The sequence below is a fragment of the Rhinolophus ferrumequinum genome, chromosome 6 (genome assembly GCF_004115265.2).
Source record: "Rhinolophus ferrumequinum isolate MPI-CBG mRhiFer1 chromosome 6, mRhiFer1_v1.p, whole genome shotgun sequence".
Classification (NCBI taxonomy): Eukaryota; Metazoa; Chordata; class Mammalia; order Chiroptera; family Rhinolophidae; genus Rhinolophus; species Rhinolophus ferrumequinum.
In genome coordinates, this window is record NC_046289.1 from 37,761,280 (window position 1) to 37,778,717 (window position 17,438).

Genomic DNA, 17,438 nt, shown 5'->3' on the forward strand with positions numbered 1-17,438 from the left:
GCTTTCTCTTTTCCTTTCCCTCTTTTATTTAGTATAAATGTAGACCGGTAGACTCTGTTTTCAATGCAATGTGTTATTATATATTAGTGTTATTATTAATTTTGATGCTCAAGTTGTCCTAAATTTGGTTAGGGTAGCCCCTTTAAGCAAATCCTGTGTCCTTTTGACACGTCCCCTCCAGTTTTGAACACATTATGATGGTATTTAAAATGAAAGAAAGAGAATAAAGGAAATGTGGAATTAGGAAGAACTATGAGGGACTGGACAAGAGGATAGGTGAAAACTGCAGTTTTTTCCAATTACAACAGAAATCTCATCTTCAGCCAGAGCTTCCCATTTGTCACCAAGAGTCAGACGTTTTCAGAAGCCATAGGGACAAGCCTGACAACGATCTATGTGCTTGAAAAGAGTTTGGTAGAAGAACTCAAGATTTGTCCTTGTGGGTTCAAAAATTTAATGATGCCTGACAAATAACCTCTTTCCAGAAGGGCGTAGAAAGGTAGGCCTTGTCCCAGGGGATGGGGACGCCAGCACAACTGATTCATTCTTGGTTGTTAAAGTAGAATAGAGGTTCTCAAGGTGAGAGTGTGGGGGCTATTATACTATGAATTCACATCCAGCCAGTCCTGAATGTGAGAGAGAGGCAACTGTGATGATTGTAAAACTCTGTCACACAACAACAGTGCTTTGGGATCCTTGAAGCAGGTGGTAACCCAAAGGCAAGAGAACCACTCTTCCTTTGGCAACAGAGCCCCTGTAGCTATGGTCTACTGAGGCCGGGGCATCGTGTGCACCTGGCGTAAGAGAGCAGACATCACAGGTAGAGGCTGCTTCATGAGTACCGAGGACTGACCCCTAGAAATACTTCAAGTGGGAGAGAAGACAGACTATTTGGGTAATTCCTCATGCACAGCAGATGCGAAAGTCAGGCTAATGGTGGGTTACAAAATAAACAGTGCTATACCTGGAAGGTAAACATGGAAATTATAATTACCCCTGAAAACAAAGACTCAGTGGGACTTGGCTATGTCTCAAGGTCAACTAGCTAGTTAGTGGTATTCACGGGGCTTGGCCTACTCAACCAACATTCTTTGCAGGTAGCAGAAGGGAAATGAAGAATTCTAGAAGAACGGAAAGAGAAGAGAACAACTCGCCATAGGGAGAAAAATGGGGATGAAAGAGACCTAGAAATAGCCATAGAATGGTCTGTATACAATAGTCAAACAGGCCAGCTCAGGAGCTCACCATTAAAGAGATGGGACGGGTCAGGAACACGCCTCACTAGCTCTGCTTCAGATCACCAAGGAACACGGTCTGAAGCGAAATGAAGTGGAAAGAATGGAAGAGAAACCGAACCTCAATGAACACAGAAATGATCCCAAAGGAGACAGAGGCAAGAAGCCAAGGAACAACGAGAAAGAGTCAGCGCTTAGCCTTGAATACCTTCCATTCATTTGTCGGGCAGTAACCACCCTGCAAACGATACATAATAGACTAAGATGCCTTTGTGGAAACACTTCACCAAAAGCACAAGATCAAACCTTGATGAGAATGGCAGCCAGTCCCTAATGCAAACCTTTGCTTTTCTATTTTAAATCCCTTCGCATCATTTACGAGAAAAATACACTTTCCTGCCAAGACTACGTTTGCTTCTATGCCTTGTCTTTGCCTCCCCCTAGTGATTGCATATGTGATGTGCACTAAGAATCCAGTGGCCGACTTAGAAAATGAAATGACCCAATGAAAACAGTAATGATGCCTCCCGGTATTAATGCTTTTACAGTATTATGGAACATTTCACAAAGTGCTTTCACACATGTAACCTCTGTGACCTGACAACTGCCCTGTGAAACAGGCAGGATGTATTCTACCACCAAACCCCTCATGCTGACATTGCTTTAAATCCTATTAATCAAAACCAGAGAAAGAGAACAATTTAGGGTCAGACCTGCCTTTTTGAAGCCAGGTGCTGCCATGCAACCTTTTGTGATTTCCAGCCTATGGCTGAAACTCTGAGCCTCCATTTCCATCTGGGTAAAACGGGGTTGAGCTTGCATGTATCACAGAGAAGGCAAGAAGGACTCAGTGAGTCCTGGCTTGAGCACAGTGCCTGGTGTGAGGTGAGGCCTGTAAAAACGTGAGCGTTTTTGCTGCTACTGCTGTTCTCTTGTTCACGGCACCTTTGAGGAGGGGTTCCCACTTCCTTAGAAACCCACTTATGGTTTCTGAACTGCTAAGAGGCATTTCTTCCTTGGATCTAACTGAAAAAAGTGTTGCGGTAACTACTTACATCTGCTTTCTTTTGTTTGGCTTTCCTTATCTTCCAGTTATTTCTCCCTTTCCAGCCTGGCTTATGACCTGTCGTACACTTCACTTCTAAAGGACAAGACCTTGGCCTGACAAGGGTCTCGTCCCTCCGTCCCTCAGCTTTTGCCTCAAGCCCAGAGCTATGTACAAACCCACAGGATGCCCTTCCCTGCTGCTCTCTCGGTTCCTACCAGCATCTCTTATGATGCTAACTCAGACTAACTATCACTGAACAAGCTTATAAAGCAAGTGCGCATACATGTGTGGGCACACACACACACACACACACACACACACACACACACACAAACCCACAGAGGTTCAGAGCAATTATAGTCTCATGAGATCTGCTTGGGGATGGTGGGAAGTAACTCCTATAGTCAGCTACCAAAAATAGCTCCGGCACCTGGACCCAGCAGATGTCAGGATGACGAGCAAGCAGCTTGCTCCTGAGCAGAGACACCTGTGACACAACAGGAGTCACCCAGGCCACCCTCAGAACGGGCGTTGGTCTCTGTCCCCACCTCATGGAGAAGTCGATAATCAGACTCCACCAGGTCCCTTTGGGGTCTTAGGAGAAAACTAATGGGGAGAAAGTAAAACGGGAAATCAGGGACCACAGAGACTTCTTTCTCCCGATGCCTCATTCCTCCTGCTGAAGAAACCACCACTCTCGCTGTCTACAAGGTGCAGAGGACTGGAATTCTTTTACTGAACACTAGGAAGATAGTTCCCCAAATTTCTACTCTGGGGTGTGAGACATCCGCCACACAACCAGGCCTGAATGTGCTTCTCTCCACTGAGTCCGAGAACTTGTACTGCAGTCCCAGAAAGGCCAAGCAGGAGACTCCATGGCAGTCTCAGTTCCGTCAAAGCCTCCAGGGCCGACCAAGTCTACGCCAAGGGCCGACAGGACATAACAAACCAAGGACCCACTCTGCCGACCCACTCTCAGGAGCCAGGCACACCGGGGAATCAGAGACTATCATATTTGCACTCAACAAATGTCTGCCAGGTTGGACTGAAGTGTTCTAGTCCTGTGTACTGGGAAAACCCTAAGAAGCCTGTAAGTGTTAAGTGGTGGTGGATTAGGATGCAGGACTAAGAAGGTATAGCTCTTGCTTTGGGAGACGAACACTCCATGAGTGCCTTCTCTGTGCCAGGTAGCCATGTTCATCTTTCATCCTCACAATGACCCTATGAAGAAGGAGCTAGAATTCCTACTTGAAAGACACAAAGATTGGGGCTCTAAATGTTTAGATCACTCACCCATGGCCACACAGCTTGAGGGACAGAGCGAGGATATGGAACCAAAGCCTGGTTACTTGGAAGTGACCTAAGTACAATGCTGACATCCTACGAGGCAGTAAATGTTGCCATTGGTGAGAATTGTCACCTAGAAAGCTGGCACATCCAATCAGGGACCAGCTTGGCCAAGGCAATATTTAATAGACAAGCTGTGCACATGCTCAGCCCTGTCTGGACACGAAAGTCGACTGCGGTTGTCAGGTGAGGGGCCACTCCCTTCAGGAACTTGGAGGGGATCTGTAACCCTCTGAGGGCAGCCAACACAACCAGAGAAACCACATTCCCCCTCGGAAGGGAGCGAACAACATGGGCTCGACCTCACTCTGCCTGGCCAGTGCCTTGATTGGGACACTCAGTGGGACACTCAGTGGCTCTGTGCTCTTAGGCAAGTCAGTGACTCCCTCCGAGTCTTTCTTTTCTCATCGGTACAATAAGGCAATGATAAAATCTACTTCATTTAGTGTGAAAGTGAAATGAGATGATATCCTTAAAGTATTTAGCACCACAGCTGGAACATAGCAATCATTCAATAAACTTTTACTACTCTTATTACTGTCATTCCAGGTGATCACCATTATACACAACGAAAGATGACTAATGTGCAGTAGGCGGGGCTCTGACAGTAACTTCCAACCTCTCCTTGCTAGGACCTGATGGACAGCTTTCGTCAGGTCCGGCTAAAGGAAGTGTCTTCCTTTCCTCTGCTTTTGTATTTTATGCTGATTCTGTTCTGTGTGACACATGCCCTCCTCGTTTCCTCTTCACCCCTGTGCCTGGGGGAAGGCAGAGCTTCCAGATTGGTCAGTGGACACCAGTGTGATCATTAGAGCACTCACAGGGGCTGCCATGGAGCCTGGTGGTGGCTCCCCCGGGGTCCGTGCAGGAGAGCTGCCCACTGCCCTGCTCAGTAATGCCTCGCCATGGTGACTTGTCCCTTTCCTGGAGTCAGTCCTTAATAACTAATATGTGCTCCAAATCCACATACAACTGTACATGTAGTCTCTACTGCATTTTGAAGGGAAAGATTCTTTCTTGCTTTACCAGCATTTGTTAGCACATATGTGCAGGGTACTGCAACGTATTCATCAGAGGCCTCCAGAGAAACGGAACGAATAGGGTGTGTGTGTATGTGCAGAGAGAGGAGAGGGGGCATTTATTATAAGAAATGGGTTCACAAGGTTACGGAGTCTGACAAGTCCCAAGAGTCAGCAGGCTGGAGACACAGGAAGAGCTGATGTTTCAATTCAGAGTCAGAAGACAGGAAAAACCCATGTCCCAGCCCAGAGACAGCCAGGCAGAAGGAATTCCCAATCTCTCTCAGGAGGGTCAGCCTTTTTGTTCTATCCAGGCCTTCAACTGGTTGGAGGAGGCCCACCCACATTAAGGAGAGCAACCTGCTTCACTTAGTTGTCTGATTCAAAAGACAATCTCATCCAAAAACACCCTCACAGAAACATTCAGAATAACGTTTGGTCAAATATCTGTGCCCCCATAGCCCAGTCAAGTTGACACAAAATTAACCGTCACATGCAGGGTGAGCTTGCTCCTCGCTGAGCTGTAGCTGTGTCTCTCCCTGGCTCCTCCATCTCTGCTCATGATTTAGCCATGATAAAGGGTTTATACTCTGCTCTTCCTGGTGGCGAGTAAACTGTCATATTGAGTATGAGCTGAAAAGCATCTCGTGTAATACAGAAGCAAAAACTCCTCGAATCAAATTTCCTGAGCAGCAGTGATATGAGTTGCCACACAGTGAAAAGAAAATAGCCAAATCCTGGCAGCCAGACCTAGTTTGAACCCTGGTTCTACCTCTTCCCTGTTGGTGTATCGTGGAAATGTTCATCTCTTCAATCCTCAGTTTTCTTATCCTTAAAATAATACCCTGCTCTTGGTGGGAAATCAAGAGGATTAAAGAAGATGAAATGCTGGACCCTCTGAGGGTAAGTGGAGTGCAGGGAGCTTTTGTCATTGTTCCCATTGTTCCCTCATAAAAGGCCCCGGATGCAGCAGGTAGAGCGTGGTTTCTGCCCCACCATCTCACCGTGCCTGATCATGCAGGATCCTCCACTGCCTCTGGTGCTGTTCTGGCTGTTGGGCTTCATTCATTGTTCCAGAAATCTCTGAGGCAGAACCCTCCTGAGACTCCTGCTGTGCCTCAGAATAGCTTTCAATTTTTCACGTTAAAAATGAGCATACTCAAGTCTTCATGTCTTACCCCAAGTCCCCTGGGATATGTTTAAAACAATAATCAAAGCAGCATAACCAGTTGAATCAGCCTTGAATAAAACAGGCTGTCTCTAGTCCCATTCCTCTTGCGCTCACTAAATGACTTGCAGTCCCACTATAAATAAAGTCTTCCCTTCCCGGTGGTTAGCACTCTAAAGTCACTCTGCCACCTGGCTCTTCCTCCTTGTTCCTCCTGAACGCCTCTCCCGTTCATTCTCATCTTCCTTTCTCTCAACAAGCCCCTGAGCTTCTTGCTCTCCTGTCCCGATACTGGTATAATGGTGAGAACTGATAACACGTATGGGACGCTCACTATGTGCCACGCACTGTTATAAGTGACGTACATGTGCTGTCATTTACTCCCCACCATAAGCCTCAGAAGTGTGTACGACTGTTATCTTTACTTTTCACCTGAGATGGCTAAGCCCCCACCGTGTCTGGGTAACTGACCCAAGATCACAGAACTCGTGGACGCCCACACCTACCAGACATGAAGGAGCTCTCAGCTATCCCTGAGGCCTTCTTCTCCCTCCCTCTCTTCCCCAAGCCCGTACCAGGTCCTATCCCTTCTGCCTCCTAAATCACCCCTGAATCCATCCCCTTCTCTCATCTGCACAGTCCTGCTTTAGCTCAGCCTTTCATTGCCTCTTGCCTGGATCTTTGCCGCTACCTCTTTGCTGGTCTCACGGCCACTAATGTCTCCTCCCAGCACCATCCACAAAAACACCTCAATCATTCAGTCCTTCACTCACTCAGTGAAGTATTGCTAAGCAGCTGTCATGTGCCAGGCACTGTAGTAGCTTCTGGGATCACAAAATGGTAAGATAGACCCTGACCTCAGGAGCTCCCAGTATTGGGAATGTCAAACGGACAAACCAAAATAAAGAAATACTCAGTGATAACGGAATGGAAGACAGTGCAAGACATAAGATGGTTCTGTCTAGCATAGTGTAACAGGATTGATCTTGGCTGCAAATCACTATAGAGGTTTAAACAAAATCATGGAGTTTTGCTTGTTGGTTTGTTTTATATACTCAGCAGTTTGGTGGTGAGAAGTTGCAGGCATAGGCCAGAGTTCCAATGCTTTCAGGGCCTATTCTCCTGAGATTATACTGGCTTGTCCTTCATGGTCACAAGATGACTGCTGCATCTCCAGCCATCACCTCTGTGTTCAGGCAAGAAAAAGAAAGGCAAAAGGACTGATCCAGCTCATGTGCTTCTTTCCTTTCTTTCTTTTTTTTTTCATCAAGAGAGCTTTTGCTTTCCCAGAAGCCTCTCTTGTAGACTTCCACTTTGGGTTCACAGCCCAGAACTGGGTTATATGGCCACCCTTAGTTGCAAAAAAAGCTGGGAAAGTACACATTTGGCTTTTTGGCCCCTATAGTGGAAGGCAGCAAAGGTGGAGGTTGGTATGGCTTTTGGTAGCCAGGCCACACATGGTCAGGAAGATTTCAAAGCAGATACGATGCTTGCTATCGCCTGAATGTGTCTTTCCAAAATTCCTGTGTTGAAACCCAACCCCCAACTTGATGGTATTAGGAGGTGAGAACTTCGAGAGGTGATTAGGTCCTGAGAGATAATGCCCCTACGAAAAAGGCCTGAGAGAGCCCCCCTGCCTCCTTCCCCCACAGGAGGAACAACAAGAAGTCAGCTACTGGGAAGCCGGCCCTCCCTCCACCGTGCTGGCACCCCGATTTCAGACTTCCAGCCTCCAGAACTGTGAGAAATACACCTCTGTGCTTTATAAGCCACCCAGACTGGGATTGTGTTACAGCAGCCTGAATAGACTAAGACGTGCTTAAGCCGAGTCTCTCTCGATCCCTTGCTCACAATCCACAAACGAGTGTCACGGTTGATGTTGTGGTTCTTGTTCAGAAACACTTTAGCGTTTGAAGGTCCGTGTACGGAACTGTCATGCCCCCGTTATCACATACCTGCTCAACAATAACAGGGGCGAGCCCTTTAGACAAAGGTAGAAACACACCTAACATGATCCATCAGCCCCTCCTGCCCCACCCCTCCTCCCACTGCTCTGCCCACCCCCACGTTCCCTTCATTGCCTGTACCTCCCATTTCAGGCCTTAGCTTAGATGTGTGTCCTCCTGGGAGTTGTCCCTGACTCAATGCCCCTTCCACTGGATTTCTATGATTTGTCACCCTCTGCCAGCCCCCTGTCTCCTGTCCATCATGTTTCCTGTCCTCTGCTGCATCCCTGCCCCAGAACATGTGCCTGGCTCCTAGAAGACATATAATAAAAACTTATCAAATGAATAAAAGTCATACATCCTCCATAAGATATTGTAACATACACCCATATTTTCAGGCAAGGGCCTTTATTCCTAGCCAAAAAGCAAGCCAGTGAAGACAAAAAAAAAGAAAGAAAGAAAGGAAAAAAGTTTTTAAAAGCCCATAGAAGTGAAGTCAAGAAGGAATGAGCTTAACCTTGAGATAGCCCAATACCAAGATGCTACTTCATGCTGAGAACTGTATGTAGTCCTAACACTGGAACCCAAATTAAAAAGAATAAGACAAACCAATAAATTAGGCCGAGAGATGGTGCCCCAAGAACCTAATTCGGCAACAGGGGCCAGTTCCCCTTCCACAGACACACCTTGGCACACATGCTGGCCCCTGCTGAGAGTTCGCTGTATGAGGACTGCTCTAGTTTCCCGTGGGAGGGTCACATGACACAGGGCCTAACCTGTGTTGGCCACTTCACATACGTGCTCGCATTTTTCTCACCACAGCCCTATGCTGTATGTGGCGACATGCTCAAGCCTGTAACTTGCTAGGGTAACGGGTACTGAGCCCCAGTGGCTACTGGTGGTGTCTCGTACACAGTGTGCTGTGGGCTGGGCACGTTCCCACACAGCTTTCCTCTGAGCGGGGACTGGGAGCTGAGCTCTGGGGTGCGGCTCCACCCTGAGTCCTTCATTCCCAGCCACAGAGACCTCTCAGCTGCATTTGCCTTGAGGGCCACACCACCTCTCTTCCAACCTTCTGCTTACTTCTTCCTCAACTCATAGGTATCTCGTGGTACCTTTGCCTTTTGCCTATTGTGGTCTTTCCACCCTCCAGATGGTCCTTCTGGACAGAATCCAAGACAATCTCACTGGCTTTCTCCCTCCCGCGGCTCACGTCTGGCCCATGGCAGACATCCACATATGCTTTGTTCTGAAAAACTGGGGCCATGGGAGCCATCCAGCACAGCCACCTCTCCCCTAATCTGCCATCAAAGTGGCCGTCTCTCTCGACCTTTGGATTCTCCAGGAGGGAGTGGGTCAGTCACGGTCCACTCTGTCTTCCACACACAGAAGATGCATTACAAGCCCTGGAGACAGTCCCCTTGAAGGCCTTTCCTCTCGTCTTGAGATGGAGGATGACCCCATTTCTCCCTGTTGGTGGGGGAAGGAGTCATGGCACAATAACAGCAATCTCTGAAAAATTCCCTTCTCCTCAACTAATTTCTAACTCCCTTTTGAGCTCCTCAGTGTGGATGCGGGAATGAAAAGCAGCAGCACCATTGCCCCGTCCTCCCTTTTCCAAGTCCTGCGTATTCCAGAGCCCCGCCTCACTTCCCCATGTGGTCTCATACAGATTTGGATGAGGAGCTCTTTGGCGAGCATGTGTGAGGGACAAAGGGTGACAGAATTTAATATACTCACGAAAAAGATGTAGATATAATGGACCATAGAGAAAGGGATAACACCAGTAGATATTATAAATTTAAAAAAATAAAAAGGCTGTCAAAGGCCTAAAGCCTCCGTGAGAGTGAATGACAGGAGCAGTGGGAAGTAGAGCCCAACAGACCTGTAACGATGGGACATTGTGTCAGAGGATAGAATACTGGAGAAAAATGACAAGGATGGAGGTGTGGTCATAGGTGTGAGAGAGACGAAGGTCTGTGGGGTCGTGGTAATCTGAACAATGGCCCCCCAAAGACAGACACATCCTGATTCCTGGAACCTGTGATTATGTTACGTTACGTGGCAAGAGGGACCTGCACATGTGACGGAAGATCTTAAGATGGGAAGACTATCCTGGGTTATCCACGTAGGCCTTAAATATAATCACAAGTGTCCCTATAAGAGGAAGGCAAGTAAACCAAAGTAGGAATGAGGAGATGTGACAACATAAGCAAGAGGTTGGAGTGACACAAGGATGGCTCACTAGCCAAGGAATGCAGAAGACCTCTAGAAGGTACAAAAGACAAGGGAATGGATTCTCCTCGAAAGCCTCCAGAAAGAACCAGTCCTGCTGACATCTTGACTTTAGTCCAGTGAAATTGATTTTCCACCTCTGGCCTCCAGAACTGTAAGAAAATAAATTTGTGCTGTTTTCACAAAATTTGTGGTAATTTGTTACGGCAGCCAAAAAATACTCTATAGGAGTCAAGGTCTAAATAGCGTGAGCTTAGAATGCTGATGGGAGATCCACACGGAAGTTCAAATCACCTCTGACGGTTGTGAAACTTGCATGGAGAGAAAGCTACAAAGTGGATGCCAGTTTTTTAAAAAGGAGAGGAGTGATGACTAGCAGATATATGGTTGGAAGCAAGGAGAGGCAGTATTTCCAGATAGCATGAGATTCAAAGGAGTAGCCTTTGCTTTGTTTTTTAAAGAATGGAAGAACAGTATTAATTATCCAAGGGAAACAGTCTTCAGGGGCAGGAGTAGAAAGGTTCAGGAAAGAAGAAAGCAAGGAGAGAGACTGAGTCAGTGGTGAGAAAGCACAGGGCACTATGGGGATGAGAATCTGGGATGTGAACAGGGAACGTCTAATAATAAGAGCTATTAATTCTAATAGGGATGGCCTGTAACAAGGTGAAAATCACTGTAAATGATGCCTTAGGGCTGAGGGAGAGGACCTAGAAAAGGATAGACTTGGCAGGAAGATCTGCAAGTCCAGCCTCACTGAAGCAGGTGTGCTTGCAGCCCAGTGATGGCAGAACAAACAGTTCATGGATTGCTCTGGGCCAGAACTGGTCTAGTCATGAGACAGGCAGAATGCCCATCCAGTGTGCAGATGGCAGGAAATCGCAGCCAAGCGTGGTTGTATTAGTTTCCTAGGGCTGCTATCACAAGTTACCTGAAACCTCGTGCCTGAAAAACAACATAAATGTATTCTCTTATAGTCGTGGAGGTCAGAAGTCTGACATGGGTCCCACTGGTATAAAACCGAGGTGTGGAGGGGATTGGGGTCCTTCTGGAGGCTCTACTCTACGGGAGAATCCTTTTCCTTGCCTTTTTCAGCTTCTAGAAAGTCTCGTCTCTGAGTTACCAACAACTCGACTTAGGCACTGGAAAGCTCTATAAAGATTCCAAAGACTATACTCCCACAGCAACACATCTTTCTAGATAACTTTCAAAAGTAAATCAGTAGCAAAAATGAAATATGCACTTAAAACAGTATGGTACCAAGAAAATAGCACTCAATAAACTTTACAATTATTTTGAGTCCCACTATTTTGTATTATTATTATCATTAATACAATGACCCCAAATAAATGGTTAATTGGTTGCTTTATATGGGCATCAGCTATATAAAGTTGGGTGAGATATTCTAGTTAAAAGTTCAGTGAGATATTCTAAGTAAGCATATATTTTAGGATGTTGGGTGATATATGCTAAGGTGGTGAAATAGGTCGGGTGCTTCATTCCTAAGCCTAGAGGACCTAAGCCTAGGGAGAGGACCTAGAAAAGGATAGACTTGGCAGGAAGATCTGCAAGTCCAGCCTCACTGAAGCAGGTGTGCTTGCAGCCCAGTGATGGCAGAACAAACAGTTCATGGGTTGCTCTGGGTCAGAACTGGTCTAGTCATGAGACAGGCAGAATGCACATCCAGGGTGCGTTAGAGGATGGGGCCAGTTGTCTGTTACAGCTAATTGTAACATTAAAACCAGGTGTTCAGCACATAGGGAAGAAAGTTTTCTGTTTCCTATGCAAGAGTGGGTAGGAAATACAGTTAGCTTATTCAAAATAGTTATCAAATTAAGGGCAAAAAGATTGGTAGAAAAATCCCTGTTCCATCTGACTGGACATGTTTACCTAACAGAGGAATAAGTGTAGAGACTGTCCACTAAGGGAACAGCAACGCAAAGATGCTGTAAGAATCTCTATCCCTGGGTTTCCAGATGGTCCTCACACTGTTGGATGCATAAATTATCCTGTCTTTGGGATCAAACATGAGAAAAACTTGTGTTTTTCTCATCTTATTTTATTCCAACGGATTTTTCCTTTAAGGGGATAAAAATCATAACATGGGTCAATAGGAGAGCATTCATGCATATTCAGGTTTGGGGTGGCATAAAGAAATCTGTCAAAGAGGAAAAAAGCTTAAGATAAACTTGTTTTTAAAAAATACTCCTGTGTAGCATCACCAGAAAATAATCAAGGAACACCAAGAAAACCCCCAGGTAGCACTTTTATCCCTTTAAGTTTATTTTGGGAAAATTCCGTTTTCAAGGTTGTAGCTGAGCACATGCTACAATCTCTCTCCCTCCCTCGCTCCCCAAATCTGTAGAAATTATAGAAATGATATAAAAATAATCAGTCAATATTGATCAATGTTTGAAGACAAGAAGAACTCTTATTGACAAGAAACTGTGATGAAATTGCAGAAGAAAAGCAAATTGAAAACCATAATGCCGGATTTTCAAAGTGCGGTCCCCAAAGCAGCATCACTGAAAACTTGTTCTAAATGCAAATTCTTGAGCCTCATCCCAGACCTAACAAACCAGAAACACAGTCTGGAAGCTGTGGGAGAATATTAATTAACAAATTTGAATTTAACAAATAGAAAATATCCATTCTTTTCCATTGCTTTGAATATTTACAAATATTGACCATGTACTTGGCAACAAAGGAATTGAAGAAAACTCATTGTTGCATTTGGGTTGGCCACATTATTTTACTTGAACAGCTAGCAAGGAGAAAACTATATGCAGGCATCAGAAGAGCCTACACAATTTAGGTGGTGATGGAACTTATGAACACAATTCATCAACATAAGTAAGCAAATTTCCATTTCCTACAATTATAGTCTGGATTAAATCAACAATACCATATTTTAGAAATTTTGAAATGAATACTACATTCAGCAATTAAACAGAAACTTCATACTTGGCATTGAATAAAATCCCAAAACTTTGTATTGAATAGCTCAGGAAGAACCTGCTCTGAACTCAAAACCTCACAGCTTCTTGATTCTTCATAGCAAAAGGAAGAGACATGCGTAAAGGTAAATACATGTACATGAGACCTTTCCCTACCTGTTTTGAATCTATTTCCTGTGTGTCTGAGGTCACCAAAAATAAGTATATCCCAACTCTTTCTCATTTTCTAACTGAAGAGGGTAATAACAAGCCTGGTAAAGAAACTTGAAATTTCAAACTATTTCACATCTTAAAATCATTTCCTGCCAAAACTGAGCATTCTTGCTGATAACCTCTTTTATTCTAAACTGAGACTAAATTTTTTGCGGTTTTTCTTCTCAAGTCTTCACAAATTCAAGAAATTGGTGTTATACATGTCATGTTCATTGATCCAAATGTAACAATATTAGAAAACATTTAAAAATCCATGATGTGAAAAATAACAAATACACACTCCAAAAAAATCTTTTATAGGAAATCAAAATGAAAGTTACATAAAATGTTTATAAATTGCTGACAACTTAAATGTCCCTTAGCAGTGGAATGTACAAATTGTGGTATACATCCACAGTTAAAAATGAATAAAAGCTGCTTGTAGAAACTTTAAAGCTGATATTGAACAAGTAAAGCAAATGGAGAGTGAGTTATATAATGTTTGAAAACATGCAAAACACTATTACATGTTTCTGGATACATGCATGTGTATTTATTGCATAACAACATGAAATTAAATGCTAAACATAACCTTAAACAGTGGCTGCTTCTGGACAAGGAGAGAATGGGGACCGAAGAGGGTTATGCAAGATGTTTCAACTATAGTTAGTGTTTAGTTTCTTTTATTTCAACCAAAAAAAAAAAAAAAAACCTCAAGCAAATATGACAAGATGTTAATATTTGATAGATTATGGTAGACAAGTTTTTTTTTCTATTTTTCCATGATTTTCTGCATGTTTGAATATTCCTGGGGTTTTTTTAATTAACTGAAAGACAACAAAAACTCTACATATCAAAATCTGTGGAATGTAAAGACATCCAAAGGAAAACTTACAGCCTAAAATGAATCTATTAAAAAATAAGAATTGGAAATATATGAATTTAATTTAAAGACAAGAAGTTGGTGAAGTGTAACAAAATAAAAAGTAAAAAAAATGAAAATGATAAAAACATTAAACATAAAACTAAATATTAGGTTGGTGCAAAAGTTGTTGTGATCATTTTTAACCTTTTAAACCGCAATTTTGCACCAACCTAACGCAACACAAAAGTGCTAATAGAGTTGCTCAGTATAATTAAAAACTGTTGGAAAAAAACACCCCAATAGACCAGTAGTTCTCAAATTTTTGGTGTCAGAACTCCTTTCACTCTTTTTTTAATTGACATATAGTATTATATTAGTTTCAAATGTACAACATAGGGATTCGACATTCATATACCTTACGAAATGATCATCATGGTAAGTCTAGCACTTATCTGTCACCATACAATATTACTGACTACGTTCCCTATGCTATACATTATATCCCAAGACTTACTTTATAACTGTTAGTTTGTACTATTAACCACCTTCAACTATTCACCCATCCCCCGAGCCCCCTCCCCTCTGGCAACTACGAGTTTATTCTGTGTCTATGAGTCTGTTTCTGTTTTCTTTTGTTTGTTCATTTGTTTTGTTTTTTAGACTCCACATATAAATGAAATCATATGGTATCTGCCTTTCTCTGATAATTTCTTTCAATTAGCATACCATCAAGGTTCATCCATGTTGTCACAAATGGTAAGATTTCATTCTTTTTTGAAGGCTGAATAATATTCCACTGTATATCCTTTACACTTATAAAATCTTTTGTCTTTGTTATTTCTATCAATATTCAATGTACTAGAAATTAAAACCAAGAAAAAATTTAAATGTTCATTTCTTAATTTATTTTAAAATACCAACACAATGAACACGTTTTTGTGAAATATAATGTCATTTTCTAAAACAATTTAACCAAAAAGATGTAGTGAGAAGGCTGGCATTTCTTTCTTCTTTTCAATTTCCAGTAACATTTATTTTTCCTAGAATCTGGATACAATTAACTGCAGCAAGACAGTGCTCAATACTATTTAAGTCTCATTTTAAGTTCTTTGAGCTACCTCAGTATTTGTAATTGTGAGAATTCACATTTTAATAACTGGAAAACTAAAATTTGACATACCAACAAATTCACTCAGTATTGATGTAACTATACAAAATTTTATATGCAACATGTGGACTTTAATATTACAGAATTTGGCCTTTGTAAACTAGCTTACATATCAACAAGGTTACTCTTTATCCATCCTAACCTGTGAAGTTGCACCAACAGACCTCTTCCCATAGTTTGTACTATGCAAACAGATGATTCCTCCCCTTAAGACAAGGTGAAAAAAAAACAAAAGTTCCCACAAGAAAATAATTAAACCAAAATTATCAAATTCTAAAGTTTCAGCAGATATAACACCAGAAATAGGTTATGGGCAACTCTTAGACTCTTATCTGAGTAGTACTATAGGAAGTTACAGTGTTGACCAAAAGAACACACAGGTTTCTCATTAAATTTTGTTTTAATGGGTCTCAAAATTCTGTGACAAATTTTTTGGTCAAGTTGTTTCCATTAAAAAGTACTTGATTTTAAAAACGAGTAACTTAAAAACTGCCACCCAGAAAAAAAGCAAATGGTCCACAAAATATTCTCCTTTCCTTCTAAAGGTTTTACGATGCATTGAAATCATTAACTAGTCTTTTTCTATTAAACTTAAATGGCCAATTAAGACAAACTGTTCTGAGACCATTCTCCCACCACTGATTAAGACTGGGGTTGATTGCCTTGGGGAAAATCCAAGATGGTGGAGTAGATAAATACTGTGTATGCTTCCTTCCATGAACACATTAAAATTACAACTAAATTATACAACAATCAACCTGGAGAACCATCTGAAGTCCGGCTGAACAGAAGTTTTATAACTATGGATATGAAGAAGCCACATCAAGACTGGTGGGGGGGAGCAGAGACACAAAACGAGATGGCCCCAAACCTCCATGTGGTGGGTGAGAATCAGGAGGGATCTCTCAGCCACAGAGGTTCCCCCCAGAGAAATGAGGGACCCCAGACCCACACCAGGCTCCCCTGCTCAGAGTACTGGTGCTGGGAAGAAGAACCCCCACGATATCTGGCCGTGAAAAATGGGGAATTCCAACCATCCAGGTGGGACGCAAGGCTGAGGAAAACCCAAACATCCTATTAAATCGCCCACACACAGATTCTCTCACTCCCAGGCACTCACCCTTGGGGTCTGGCGGAGGGATGTGACTCGGGCGTCAGAGGCGTACGGTGGGGCAGAGTGAGGTGTGCGGCTTTGAGGCAAGGCTGGAAGACTGCCATTTTCCCTGTAGAGTCCCTTCTTCCCTGCAGCCATCAGGCAGGCGCCATCTTGCCTGTGTTGAGCCCACCCCCACATGGCCAAATTTGAATCTGATTGGTCTGGTGAGCTTTGCTGGAACCCCACCTCACCCAACTCTCCCAATGCTGGAGGCACTTTCTCCAGGGCAGCCAGCCCCACCCATTGCATGCTTTCTTGGAAAACCATCCAGAGTCCACGGGCCCCAGGAAAGTGACGACTGGCCTCGGTGTGCTCTGAGACTTTTGCTAGTAGCTTCAGGCTCAGCACTGGCACCAAACCAGAGTCTGTATTAATCTGGTGACCACAACTCTTCCCACTCTAGTGACTCCACTCTAGTGACTCCCTGAGATCCTGCCTCACCCAACTCATGTACCACAGGAGGCTTTATCAGTGGCTGAACCTTAAGGGAGTCGGCAGGTGGCAGCAGCCTGGGGTGGTTAGCTTTTTGTGGAGCTACCCCAGGCCCAATACTGGTAGCAGCCATCCTCGGTTCACAGCATGGCCTCACACACGTACCTCCAAATTTAGCACAGGCAATGAACCATCTCGGATTGCTTTGTATGTCCTACAGGTAGTCCCTAGCAGGTCACAGGCAGTGGGTGACCCAGGACTGCTCTAATGGGAGGGGGATTGAGGGTGTCGGGGGGGAAGGGGGATTAAGAAGCACAAATTATTTGTTACAAAGTAGTCATGGGATGTAGGGTATAGCATAAGGTATATAGTCAATAATGTTGTGATAACTATGTATGGTGTCAGGTGGGTACTAGATTTACCAAGGTGATAGATGGGGGGTGGGGTGAAAAAGGAGAAGGGATTAAGAAGTAAAAATTGGTAGATACAAAATAGTCATGGGGATGTAAAGCATAGGAAATATGGTCAATGATATGGTAACAATTATGTATAGTGCCAGGTGGGTGCAAGATTAGTCAGGGGATCACTTCTTAAAATATATAACTGTCTAACCATTATATTGTACACCTGAATTTAATATAAAATAATATTGAATGTCAACTGTAATTGAAAA